Raw genomic sequence first — 12,169 nt, 5'->3', positions numbered from 1 at the left:
TGAGGTGCAGTAGGCTTTCCGTGGACGCAGGTAGAAGGGAGTCGTAGCACTGATGCAGTGATGCACTCGCTGCTGGTGAGCTGTGCTGGCACCGATGCATCCTTAGGATGCAAACTACCTTTGAAGGGAAGGTTGCACATACCTGCCCATCGCAGACAACCTGGGCAGGGTTGTGTTGGTTTTATGATGGTGTAGTTGTATATATAAGTAACACTTTTATGGGTCTGATTCTAGTTTTCCTAGACTTGATAAAATACACATCTGTCTCTGTTCTCCATTGCAGGCAAAGTCTGGGGTTTGTTGCTATGTTTTGTCAGTTTTATTCCAAATTCTACAGCCCTTCTGTACACAGTCGCTAGCTGAGTAAGATCATCTATTATTTATTATTATGCTGGTTGTGTGGTTTGTGCAGTGGTCACTGGGCAGGAGAGGTGTGGGGAGAGCGAGATGACACGTCTGAGTGTTGAAACATGAGCTCTGCTGTCCTCTGATGTGTGAGGTCCACATACTGTGAAACGGCATCATAAACTGGTGAAATAAATTCCCTTATATCAAATGCACTTCTTCATTCTAGCAAGGATAAGCTCAGCATCAATAAAAGAAAATTGCTCTGAGACCGTATCTGCAAGTTACCTGTGTGGACCTGCAAGTATTCCATACGCAGCATTTCGCAAGCCGGCATACGCAACGTGTGCTGAGCAGGCTGGGTGGGCTCCGCACGGGAAGGCGTGTGCCGTGGTCTGGGTGCGTGCTGCAAAGCAGGTATCTTAAGAAAATGGGCAAATGACACAAATTCTACTTCTTTTGGTACAGCGACACCTCTTCATCTTCAGCCCCATTAACCACTTGCTCATCTCCCAAGGAACTACTTGCTGTAGCTTCTGCTGTGTTTCCCAGCCGTGCTGATGTGCGCACAAGGTCCAAATCGCCCCCAGGGCACCGCGGGGTCAGAAGGGATGAAGCTCGTCCAAGGCCTGGCTGTGCTGACCCCAGCAGAGTTGCAGGATGGATGGAATTGGCCCCCGTTCTGCTCTTCAAGGCTTTCAGAGTTGTCTGAGTAAAAGGGGACGTGAATGCATCATACTTCAAGTATTTACAATTCTCAAATGCCTAAGAAGCTTTTTAAAGGTCAATCTAATTAGGACGAAGTTTGTTTGTACCAATGTAAAATAGTTACTATTATTGGAAATTCATTCCAATGCAATATATGGCATTTTACTTACAGTCTGCATTTTAGGTTTGTATGCTTAATTTGGAAAGTGAAATGATCTTTCAGTTCCATAACGTCTTACTTAAAATGGCATTTTAATCAATAATGAGGTTTTTTGCTACAATTAAAAAAAGATTCATTCTTCCTGATGCAAAATAATTAATCAAAGTTTTTGCATAAGAAGGATTTTTTGTATTGAAAATAAAATTGCCTAGACCTATAACAGCCACATTATTTAGTGTGTCTGTTTTTGATTGCCAGCTTATGGGAACAAAATCCTTTTTTCTGTAATTTAAGGATGCATTTGAATTCAGTTTGAAAGACTAAATTTCATGATGTGTTGCCCTTAAAGGCTATAAAAGTTGAGATGTATTTGTGCGTCTCCATAAGAACACCAAAGTGAAAGGTAAATTAGGTTTTTCTTTTAGTTTCTTTTCATACCTGAAGGGCTCTGCCTGCTGCCCGCGTGTCTCCTGCAGACCAACCTGCTGGCCCAGGCCTTGCCCACCAGAGGGGACTTCAGCCCTTACAGCCCTCAACTGTCCTAAACGTAGGTACTACATGGAGGAGGGCAGGGGACAGGGAGGGCATTTTTAGTCTTGTTCCACCAACTGCTGTTGCCTTGGTGGCTTTCTTGTCATCTGAAAGCTTAGAGCCAAGTCCAAAGCGTTCCTGTAGAGGAGTGAACGAGAAGCTTGAGGAACAGTGTTTGGTCCTTCCAAGCAGAGGGACTTCTCTCTGAGTCAACATTTAACACCGCTGGCAGCAGGGCTTTCTCTTGGTTTTTCTTTCTAGTAGTCTTTGACGCTGTTTTCCTAATGTGAAACTATAGAAATTTTATGTTATCTGAATTCTGTAAAATCATAGAAAGAGATGAAATGTTGTAAAACAGGGGAAAAAAATATCTCTTTTGGGTAACTGAGTTTCTTGGACATACTAAATACTTTGGGTTTGCTCCAGGTGTTCACATAGCTTCTAGCTCTGTTGAAGAGGAGCAGTTTGTCCTGCATGGCTGGAATTTTCCTCTCCCGGTACATGGCCAGTCTCCTGTGCCAGCCTGTTCATGGATCAGGGAACGTTGATCCCAAAACATCCGAATAACTGCACAGTAATAAGCTCTCATTCAGTATATTTTAGAGAGCATACCTAAATGTAATGAGAATATGACCTACAGAAAGAAAGATATTAAAGAATCGTATGCATATCTGTAGCCAAGATGAAAAATTATGAACAGCAAGAAAAAGGTAGTCTTGAAGTTTGGAACAGAACAGGAACTAGGGGCTGTGTCCTTTCCTCTGTTCCTTACTGGCACCTGACTCCAGAAAATTTCAAGGACTCATAGGACTAGTTTGGAGCCTGGTTTAACCAAAGCAGTATAAAGAGTAAAGGGTTCCTTTTTTTTTCTAGGAGAGTGTATTTTTGTCAATCGTAAGAAAAGTGAAGTTGTTCTTGCTTAAATATGCATGGTAAAATTTAATGTTTTAGCAGCATCATAAAAATAATTACTATCTCAGTGTCAGGCATAATTATTGCAGGTGTGAATGGAAATACACAGCATCATGTTGTCTGAGACATAAGTATTTCAAGTATTTATAATTTAAAAAAGCCCAACCGTCTCAAGTCATTTCACTGTTGCAGTGAGGCTATGTGCAGTGTTGCTGCCAGGATTGCAGCTTTTCCAGGCTTCTTGTGTTCAGCATGGTGAAATGAACGTGAGCCAGCAGTGTGCCAAGGTGGCCAACAGCATCCTGTCTTGTGTCCGAAACAGTGTGGCGAGCCAGTGACCGTCCCTGGCACTGGTGTGGCCGCACCTTGAACCCTGGGTTCATTTTGGGGTTCGCTTCAAGAGTGACATAGAGGGGCTGGAGCATGTCCAGAGCCGGGCTGGGGCACAAGGCTGAGGGGGGGCGGGGGGAGCTGGGGGGGTTCAGCCTGGAGAGGAAGGGCTGGGGGGGCTGATCGCTCTCGGCAGATGCCTGGCAGGGGTGTGGGTGGGGTGGGGTGGGATAGGCGGGGGACGACAAGATGAAACAGCCTCAAGTTGCACCAGGGAGGTTTAGGTTGGGGATTAGGAAATATTTCTTCACTAAAAGGGTGGCCATGCACTGGCACAGGCTGCCCAGGGAGGTGGTGGGGTCACTGTCCCTGCAGGTATTTAAATAAGTCGTAGATGCACACTCAGGGACATGGGTTAGTGGTGGCCTTGGCAGCGCTGGATTAACGTCTGGACTTGATCTTAAAGGTCTTTTCCATCCTAAACAGTTCTATGGTTCTGCCTCGCTCTGCTGTTATCCTACATAGCTGCTGACTTGCTGCCTTCTCCCGCTGCCTGCCTCCTGTGTTTCACCCATGTGAGATGCAGATAGAGGGCCGATGCATCGCTGAAGGAACTAAAATAGCAAGAGTACCAGCATAACGCTTGAATTGCAGATACACACTATCCAGTGGCATTACACGAAGCAGATGGAGAGTTCCCCTGGTAGCCCTGCTGTCTGATAGGCACTGAATGGCTCAGGTACCTGGCTGGCTGAGCATCTGGGGCACAGGTACCAGGTTGTGCTGTGCTGCAGAGGGCATTATCGGGGTGCTTGTCTCGTCCACCCTTGGTCCCCATTTTGCCCCTTTTGCTGTGCAGTGCTGCAGTTCTTGGCCGCATGATGTGTGTCTGGGAAAGGTCAGGCCTTTGTGGTTTTGAGATGAAAACTTTGTCTGATGAATGAAAAGTACATCAACAGCTGTTAATGAGATCCCCTAACATCAACGCACATCTTGTGGGGACTGTCACAGCTGGACTTCCTTCGTGTCCTTCCTTTGGTCAAGGACTGTCTGCTGCGCTTCGTGTACTGATGTGGAGAGGTGGTCTCTGGGCTTGGGTGAGGCTTGCCGGTGCTACCAGTGACTCCAAATTCAACTCCAGAAGCCAGCTACCATCATGTGCAGCTCGGAGAGAGGAAAGCTTAACCCATCCTCTCTGCTGAATACACATGCAGCTTAAGCAGCTTGGCTTAAATCTGGCTACGGTGAATGGTGCATCATCAGATACAGAAAATAATCATAGTGAAACCTCAGCACATCTTTTCTTTGTTAATTCCTTTCAGAAGCTACAGAAACTAAGTACTGTGTAGATGGTAGTACAAGAGTAAAATAGCTATTGAAAGGCTCTTTGTAGTTTCAAACTTGTTTGTTGCTACTGCTGTTCTGTACAGCCAGACGTAATGAAGCTGTGTGCAAGAAAACCGAATTTCTGGGTGCCTGCTGTCCTAGAGGATTGTTAGCGAGGCACGTGAGTGGCAATAGCTCCAACATTTGCATTTGCATCCACGACAGCACATTTTTTTTTTTTTTTTTTTTTTTCCCACTTGCTGATAAAACACCTTCTCCCATTGCAGACCATTCCTTGCCACGCCATGTCACCCGGCCGCTCCGTGCGGGACACCCCTGCTGCTCGGCCCCTTCTTGCACCAGGGGGGTCTGGGGTTCGGGGCGGGAGGACGCAGCTGCCTTACGGTCAGATAAATTCCTTCTGTTTGAAGAATTTTAAAAATATGTTGTTAGGTAAACAAATTTCACAAGAATGTGGGTTGAAGACCCTTACTCCTGGAAAGAAGCATCAGAAGATGTGTAAAAATTTTTGTCGCTATTTTGGTTTTCTAATCAAAAGACCTGCCAAAAGGAAAGGATTGCGTCTTGTAGCTGGGCCCTGGCTTTGAAACACTGCAGCGGGGAGGATGACAGGAATTGCTTTCGAGTTGTTCTGGTAATAATGACTGTAGATCAAATTCTAATAAGTTCAGCCTCTTAAACGTTTTGCTTTAAAAAAAAAAAAATAAATCCACTTTTCTATCTGGACATATGTTTTAGCTCTGTGGCATGGCATTTATGTGGAAAATGATACAAGGTAAGACATGGAGTGCTGTTTAGAGGAAACATTGTAGATTATAAATAGATTAAAGATTCATCTGACAGAGGAAATTTTCAGTACCCATTTCAAACTGGATGTGGCTTTTTGCCAGGCTGCCTAATGCTCTCCTAACCATAGCAGGGTCAGCTGGTGGACAGTTCTACCTAGAGTTTTTTAGTTAGTACTGGAGATGTTACTGCAGGCTACTTCTTAGACTTGTATCAAAGGAAAAATTGGAAGTTAGCAGTAATTTTTCAAAAACTGTTACCTATGCAAAAATCTCTGAGTTTAGGGAGAAAAGGTAACCAGAAATCTGAGTTTAGGGAGAAAAGGTAACCAGAAATCTGAGTTTAGGGAGAAAAGGTAACCAGAAATCGGAGTTTAGGGAGAAAAGGTAACCAGAAATCGGAGTTTAGGGAGAAAAGGTAACCAGAAATCTGAGTTTAGGGAGAAAAGGTAACCAGGGCAGCTGTCCCTCTCGCCTACCTGCAGCTTCAGCAGACATGCCCTTGCATGGCCTGAGTCTCAAAGAGCTGAGTTTTATCTGAGCTGGAGTTCTTCATTTATTTTTCTACTGTCATATTCAACTTACACGTTACTGGAAAGTTATGAATGAACACTTACATACTCCAAGCATCTTTTGACATTTCCAACACAATAAACGTGTTAGACTAATTTAAAATATATTTAGTTACAAGACAGCGTGCTTGATTTCCTGCACCCCCGTGTCTGCTCACCTGGTCCTGTATGGACTCGGTCCTTCACCTTTGTGGTGGAAAATGATTTTCACAGTGTTATGAGTATATGTGTATAAGGATACTAGAGATGGTGCTAATTTATTCCTGTTGTGCACTTGTATAAACCTGGTATGTGTAGACGTTAATGGGTTTCCTTCTCCCAGTGTTTTCTGCACAACAATGCTTTCATAGCTAGAAAGCAGTTTAAAACTGAGGGAAAAGACAAAAACCATGTTAACTGATTTTGGGAATGCTAGCTGTGTTTTAAAATGTAAGGCTGTGATTATTTTCTGTGTTCTCCATTTTGACTTTGCTCTCACCTTCTAACTGAAAATGATTATTACTCCCCTTGTTTACTGTGCTGATTTATTTAGCCAACACAAAAGACAATTCTATTGTCAGTGTAGGATTTTCAATAATGTAAGGAAGCTTAAGTAATCATTCTTATTAAAATAATCAGGAATTTGTCATAACACTTCCAGAAATGACAAAGCTCTATTTCCAGAAGTTTCTATAGCATTTTAAGCTGCTTTTGTAATGGTGGTGTAATTGATGGCAGTGTCTTTAAGCTGACTAGCTTATTTTAGGTGACTAGCTTACATATGTTGCGTATGTATATTTAGGACATACTTTTTCATGGTGAGAGCCTAACTCATTTCTACTGCTGGCTTTTAAGGACTTTGAGATTAAATAAATAGATAATTCAGAGATATTCAGAGGTGCTTCAGCACAACGTAGGGTACCGGTGGTGATTGCTGGGCTGTTCAAGTGCTTCTTGGAAGTTCGCTGGGACCCCAAATGGCTCTGGAAAATGTGCTCTTAGCTACTGACTTGTTTGTGGTGTACACTCGTATCTCTTGAGTGGCCTAGAAATCTCAGCTTCAGAAGTCTAAACGCTGGGAGTGTGTACTTTTATATGAATTGTGGGTTAAGAAATTTTTGCACAGTACAAGTTGCAGGGTATTTGTACAGGCTGATCAAACTGAATGCTTATCAGAGGCTGTTAAAACAGACATCTGCATCTTTCATCGCAGTAAGTGGAGCTAAGTACAGTTATGAAGCTTCTAATTATTGGTACGTGTGAACTGAGAAGCGAGGCTGCCCTCTGCACGTGCTGGATACAGCTCACATTGAGAAGTGGATGCGATTAAGTTGGTAGGAGAAAAAAAAACCCAAGATGTAAACAAAATTGTTAGTGAAAAGAAATTGTCTTTGATAAAATTCTGCATCTCAATTCACCTTGAATTAGATTCTTTGAGGATAAGGTCACTATTTCTCATCAGAGGCTTTTCTGTGACGTTTCTGCTTTACAAAACGATCTAATACCTCTCTGAGGTATCTCCTGCCATTCTTCTCCATTAGCCCTGATGACTCTCCAATTATAATGCCCTTTGAGCCTTTCCAGGAGGCAAAACCAAGGTTTCACATTCCTCTGGAATTATCGTGAACAGAACTGGTTTAAAAACTGAATTGTGGTAAATTAACAGTAACCCACCGCCTCTCTGTAGTTGCTCTCTGGCATGACTGGATCAGTCACTTCTTGGCCAAATAAGATGTCAGGATTTAATTTAAAAGCTGGGTTTGAGTTTTGGGAAGTGCCCCAGGGTGCAGAATATTTCCATGTGGTGAACATCACTGACTCCTGTTAGTGTCAACAGATGATTTTCATTTGAAATGTAACTTTTAGTCTTAGTAACAGATCAGAATAAAGATATTATTGTGATATAAAATAATAAGTAACCCACGTTCTTTGAATGAACTGCTCACGAGAAGTCTCGGTGTTTTGTGGGTTTTTCTTAATACAGAAATGTGTCTGTGTGCATCTGCTTCTTTCTTCTGCTCATTCCCAGTTCCGGCCTCTGACATTCAATGAGTTTTTATGTCTAAGTGCAGTTAAAATTGTAGAATAATGTGGGTTGGAGGCAATCTGGAGATCATCTACTCCAGCCTCCTGTTCCAAGAAGGTCTGGTTAGGTCAGGTTGCTTGGGGACTTTTTCATTTGAGTGTTGAGTGTCTCCAAGGTCTCAGTGACCTCTATGGACTACCTGCTGCAGTATTTTACCATTGAGGGAGGTGGGTTGGTGAAGAGAAAAGTAATATTGTTCAGGAAAAAAAAAATTAAAAAAAAAAAATTGGTCTAGCAGTAGTAATTAGCCAGCCTTGGAGAAGATGCACACTCACAATAATGTTCTCCTGCTCTCATCTTTGGTGTAAAAGCGAGTACTTTAATGTTAGAGATGGCACATCTAGCAGTTGTGTCTGGTAGATAACTTATGGTTGCTTTCAAAAAGGTTGGTGAAGGATTTGTTTTAGGGTGCTTTAGATGATTTTGTTCTCCAGCAGAACAATTTGCTGTTTGCACTGAAGCACGCTGGTGGCGGTGAGCGCCGCTGTGCAGCCCCCCAGGTCTGTTCTCTGCTTCAATGACTTCGTATCACTAATATTGGAACTCAAAATAAGTAAGACATAAATAGATAGTGGTAATGTAGAACTGCTAGATTATAGTGTATGATATGGAATCAACAATTTTCAAAGTAACTTACGCTCTTAGGAAGCTAAACCTCAATCCAAGACCTAATTATTTTAACAGTTATGAAAACGTTGCCCTTACGCATTTTCCCAAAAACCAAAGCAGTAAGTTTCTTTCTTCTTGGCACCAATTTTTTTATTTTGTTCTTAAAAAGATTAAACAGTCTAGCTGCATTAATTAGGCTTTCAGAGATATTTATTTGTGATGTGCAGACTGAAGGCTGAGCCAGTAGCCAGGAATTCAGCAGCCCATATGAGTGTGAACAATGAGGCATCTTTTAGAAACTGGCAGTTTTCTCATTGCGCTGCCAAATGTACTTCAGCTTGAATCCCTTACACAGGAGGACTTCCAAGAAGTGTTGTTTCCATTGAAGATGCATGATTGTTCAAGTGTATTTTGGAGCTCTAAAACATGTGCTAATCAGAAACTTTGATGGCTGTTACTTGGCCTTAAACTCTTTATTAAAAACAGGTGCTTCTTGTAGGCTTTCAGCAGCTTGGCTGTAATGACAAAGGCAGCTTTAGCTTTTTAAGAGTTTAATGTGTGGTGTAACAACAGCAAGCATCAGAGCACCGGGCAGTGGTTGTGTTGTGAATCTGCATCTGCAGAGGTAATCTGGGAAATAACCAGAGACCAAGTGTGTCGGAGGAGGATAAAAGAGTGAACCAGAGGGCAGGAGAGGGTACACCAACCTTTAGGACCATCTGTTTAACAGAGCTCTGTGTGTGTGTGTTTTTCTGGAGTCTGTAGTAGCTGTGTAGAGGTAGCAGTTTCTCAAACCATTAAATGACAATAATTCATCTTTTAGTTGGTAATAAAATTACGAGCTTAAAAAAAAAAAAAAAGCTTCAGAATTTCCTGTTTAGCAATGCTGGAACACTAATTTGACTGCGATCAGCATAGTTATTTAAAGGAGATGCAGCTTTGGGTGCTTTCAGCATGAGCCTGGAATATCTACTGAGAAAGGTCTCCTTGTTCTCCCAAGGTCCGAGGCAGCATTTCCTCAGTGCTGGTGTCTCAGGGTGAAATGCTGGAAAACAAAAAGTCAATAGAAAGCCACACTGGACTAAACACTTCTAAAAGCCCCAGTATATGCCTGTATCTTTAGATGACTGCTCTTTTGTTTGTTTTGGTTTTATCATCATCTGTGTCCTTATCCTCCAGAACACATCTAGGCACTCGTGAAAATGTCAGCTAGGTTGTCCTTGGTAGGTTGAGAAAGAGATCATTTTATGAATAGCTTTTTTCCACCACCCCCCTTTCTGGGAAAAAAAATAACAAAATTGATTCCTTTGCTGATCTTTGTCTTTAGGTGGATCCCGTTCTATTCGTGGATCAATAAAAATGTGTCTTTAACAAAGAGAGGATAGATACAGAGGCAGAAAGATTAGTCCATTCATCAAGGACGATGTGAAAGGAGGACTGTGGTGAAGTTAGAGATCTCGTATGTTCTGTTGTACTCCCATGACACTGGAAGTCCCATCACTGGTAAATATTTCCAGTTTTAAACATCTACAGTTTCAATAGCTGCAAAAGGTATTTTTATGTAATAAAATTAATATATGTTCGGAAGTGTTGTACACGTGCTTGTCTAAAGAGAAGCATTGTGATAACCTGCTCTGTCTGTGCTTTCTGAGTATGGAAGAGCAATTTAATTTTAAACCTGAAGTGTTAAGTTTTAATTTTTTTCCTTTGCTCAGTCTCCTACTTAGTCATACATAAATCACAGTAGTATGAAAGAACTAGTAAAAATGGCTGTATCCTTCTAGAGCTGTAATTTGGCTCCATGAATTATTAATTATTAGACCAGTATAGCAACAGCTTTTTCAGAAGTCAGTATAAATGTAAGAGGCTCACCTTATCAGCTGAGATCTAAGCAGTGGCAGTAATGTAATTCTTACCATTTAGCACTTTGTGGTATGTTGAAAAGGAATAGGATATTAGACCATTTAAACTTTCTGAAATACAACACAAAGTGAGGAAGTGCCTTTTTTTTCCTCCCTCCCCCCCAATAATTTCAAAGAAATGAATACATGTGGATTTCTCAGGGGTTTGGACTGGTGGAGATGTTGAAGCTGTTCCATTTGTGAAGCATCACTGTGAGGGAGACCAGCTCAAAGAGCACGCTTGAAAAGGGAAGGCTTTGGCTGCTTGCACTGGTTAAAAGAAAAGAAGAAATCGACAGAGGCTTGAAATTAAGCTTAAAATGGATGAAAGGTAGCATTTAACAAATACAAAGGCATCGGGTGTTGTAAGTAAAATTTTTCCTTCCTAAATAATGTAGCTTTCTGGTTTAATGCTGTGGTACTACATAAGGCTGGTGTTAATTTTCTTGCAGCCATACCAACGGTCCTAGGCGACCCTTGTGTTGTCCTCTGATGTCACTGCTCCGGCCAAAAAACCCCAAAAAGGTGTTTTAAATTCTTGTTTTAAATGACTTTTGTGTTTGGTGTAATCCTAAAGGTTCTTCTCAAAACTTTGTCCTTCTCAGATATAATCTGCCGCTGGCAGTTTCCAAGTTCAGTGCAGTAGCTGATTTAATTGAATCCCATCTTGCAAAATTTAAGTGCGTGTAATGGAAAATCGAAATACTTCAGTGCTTCTCTAATTTTGAAATTTCATTTTAGCATTTATATTATTTTAGCAATACTGCTTTCCATAGCTAAAGATAAGTTATTAAAATAAGGAATGTCTCCTGCAATATATCATAACCTATTTTTAAAAATATGATTTAACTTATAAACAAATTAGGAGAAGGGTATTAAGGAACTGATTAGGTCTTTTTTTTTTATTGAGGTTTTTAATAACCATTATACTACAAAATTTATGTAAAGCAATATTTCAGGGAGAAATCCTAATGACATTCTAATGTGAATTTTACCTGAGATTGTTTCACAGGACTGTGCAATAATCTAGTTGCTGTCACTTGTGTCTGATTTACAGGGGCCATTTTGCTCCCATCTGTTGATGCAGACAGACCAGGCAGGGTTAGGAAAGAGCAGTTCATCAGCGCCAGTGCCTGCAACACTGGTTGCAGAAAAGTAATTAGTCTGAAAATTCAGATGAAGTATGTAAGTCCCTGCCCCGGTTCTCTTTTTTTAATGTCAAAGGGGAAGAATTTGGTGGGTGATACTGCAAATTAAAGTTGGAAATCTTCCTTTAATTTTCTTACCCCCTTTTGTTGTAGATTTTACTTGAATTTTCAGTACAAATATATAGGCAAAACCCAGATTTCCTATGGGAAATTATTAATAACCATATTTCTTGCATATTTCTGTTAAGCTAAGTATACTCGTATATCAGCAGATTTAATAACTTGGTCTGGGGAAGCATGCATGAGGACAGGGCTCGTGTGGGGAGCTGATCTGTCATAGCTTTCCTATCCCCATTTCGTATTCAGGATAATTAATGAATTTTTAGACATAGTTCTTAAAGCTTGCAGGAAGGCGTGGGCGGGGGGCTGGCTGCAGTGGGAATCGTGCTGCTTGCAGGGAACCAGGGGTAGCCCCTGCCTTGTGGATGCCCCTCATACCTGCACCGTGGGTAAAATGTTACTTGAGGAGGAGAGGCAGCAGAGGTGGTTTCATTTGGTGTGGGAAATAGGTTTACCTTCATTATTAACTGCACAATCATGCTCTGATGATGCTTAACATGTGAAAGTAATCAGGACACTTTCTTCATCTCTGGGCAGTGAAGAGAGGGAGTGCATTAATTACGCCATCCCTCCAGGTGAGCGGTGCTTGTATGCAGCACATTACCCAAATTAATGTGACAGAGACCATTAAGAATT

General features: G+C 41.6%; 1 protein-coding gene across 4 annotated transcripts in view; it reads left to right on the top strand.

Moving 5' to 3' along the window:
* LOC130148520 (contactin-4) overlaps positions 1-12,169 on the top strand; it is a 339,116-nt gene that overhangs the window by 91,493 nt on the left and 235,454 nt on the right. The window lies entirely within an intron of this gene.

This window comes from Falco biarmicus, chromosome 4 (genome assembly GCF_023638135.1).
Source record: "Falco biarmicus isolate bFalBia1 chromosome 4, bFalBia1.pri, whole genome shotgun sequence".
Taxonomy (NCBI): domain Eukaryota; kingdom Metazoa; phylum Chordata; class Aves; order Falconiformes; family Falconidae; genus Falco; species Falco biarmicus.
This window is presented reverse-complemented; position numbering and strand designations above follow the sequence as displayed.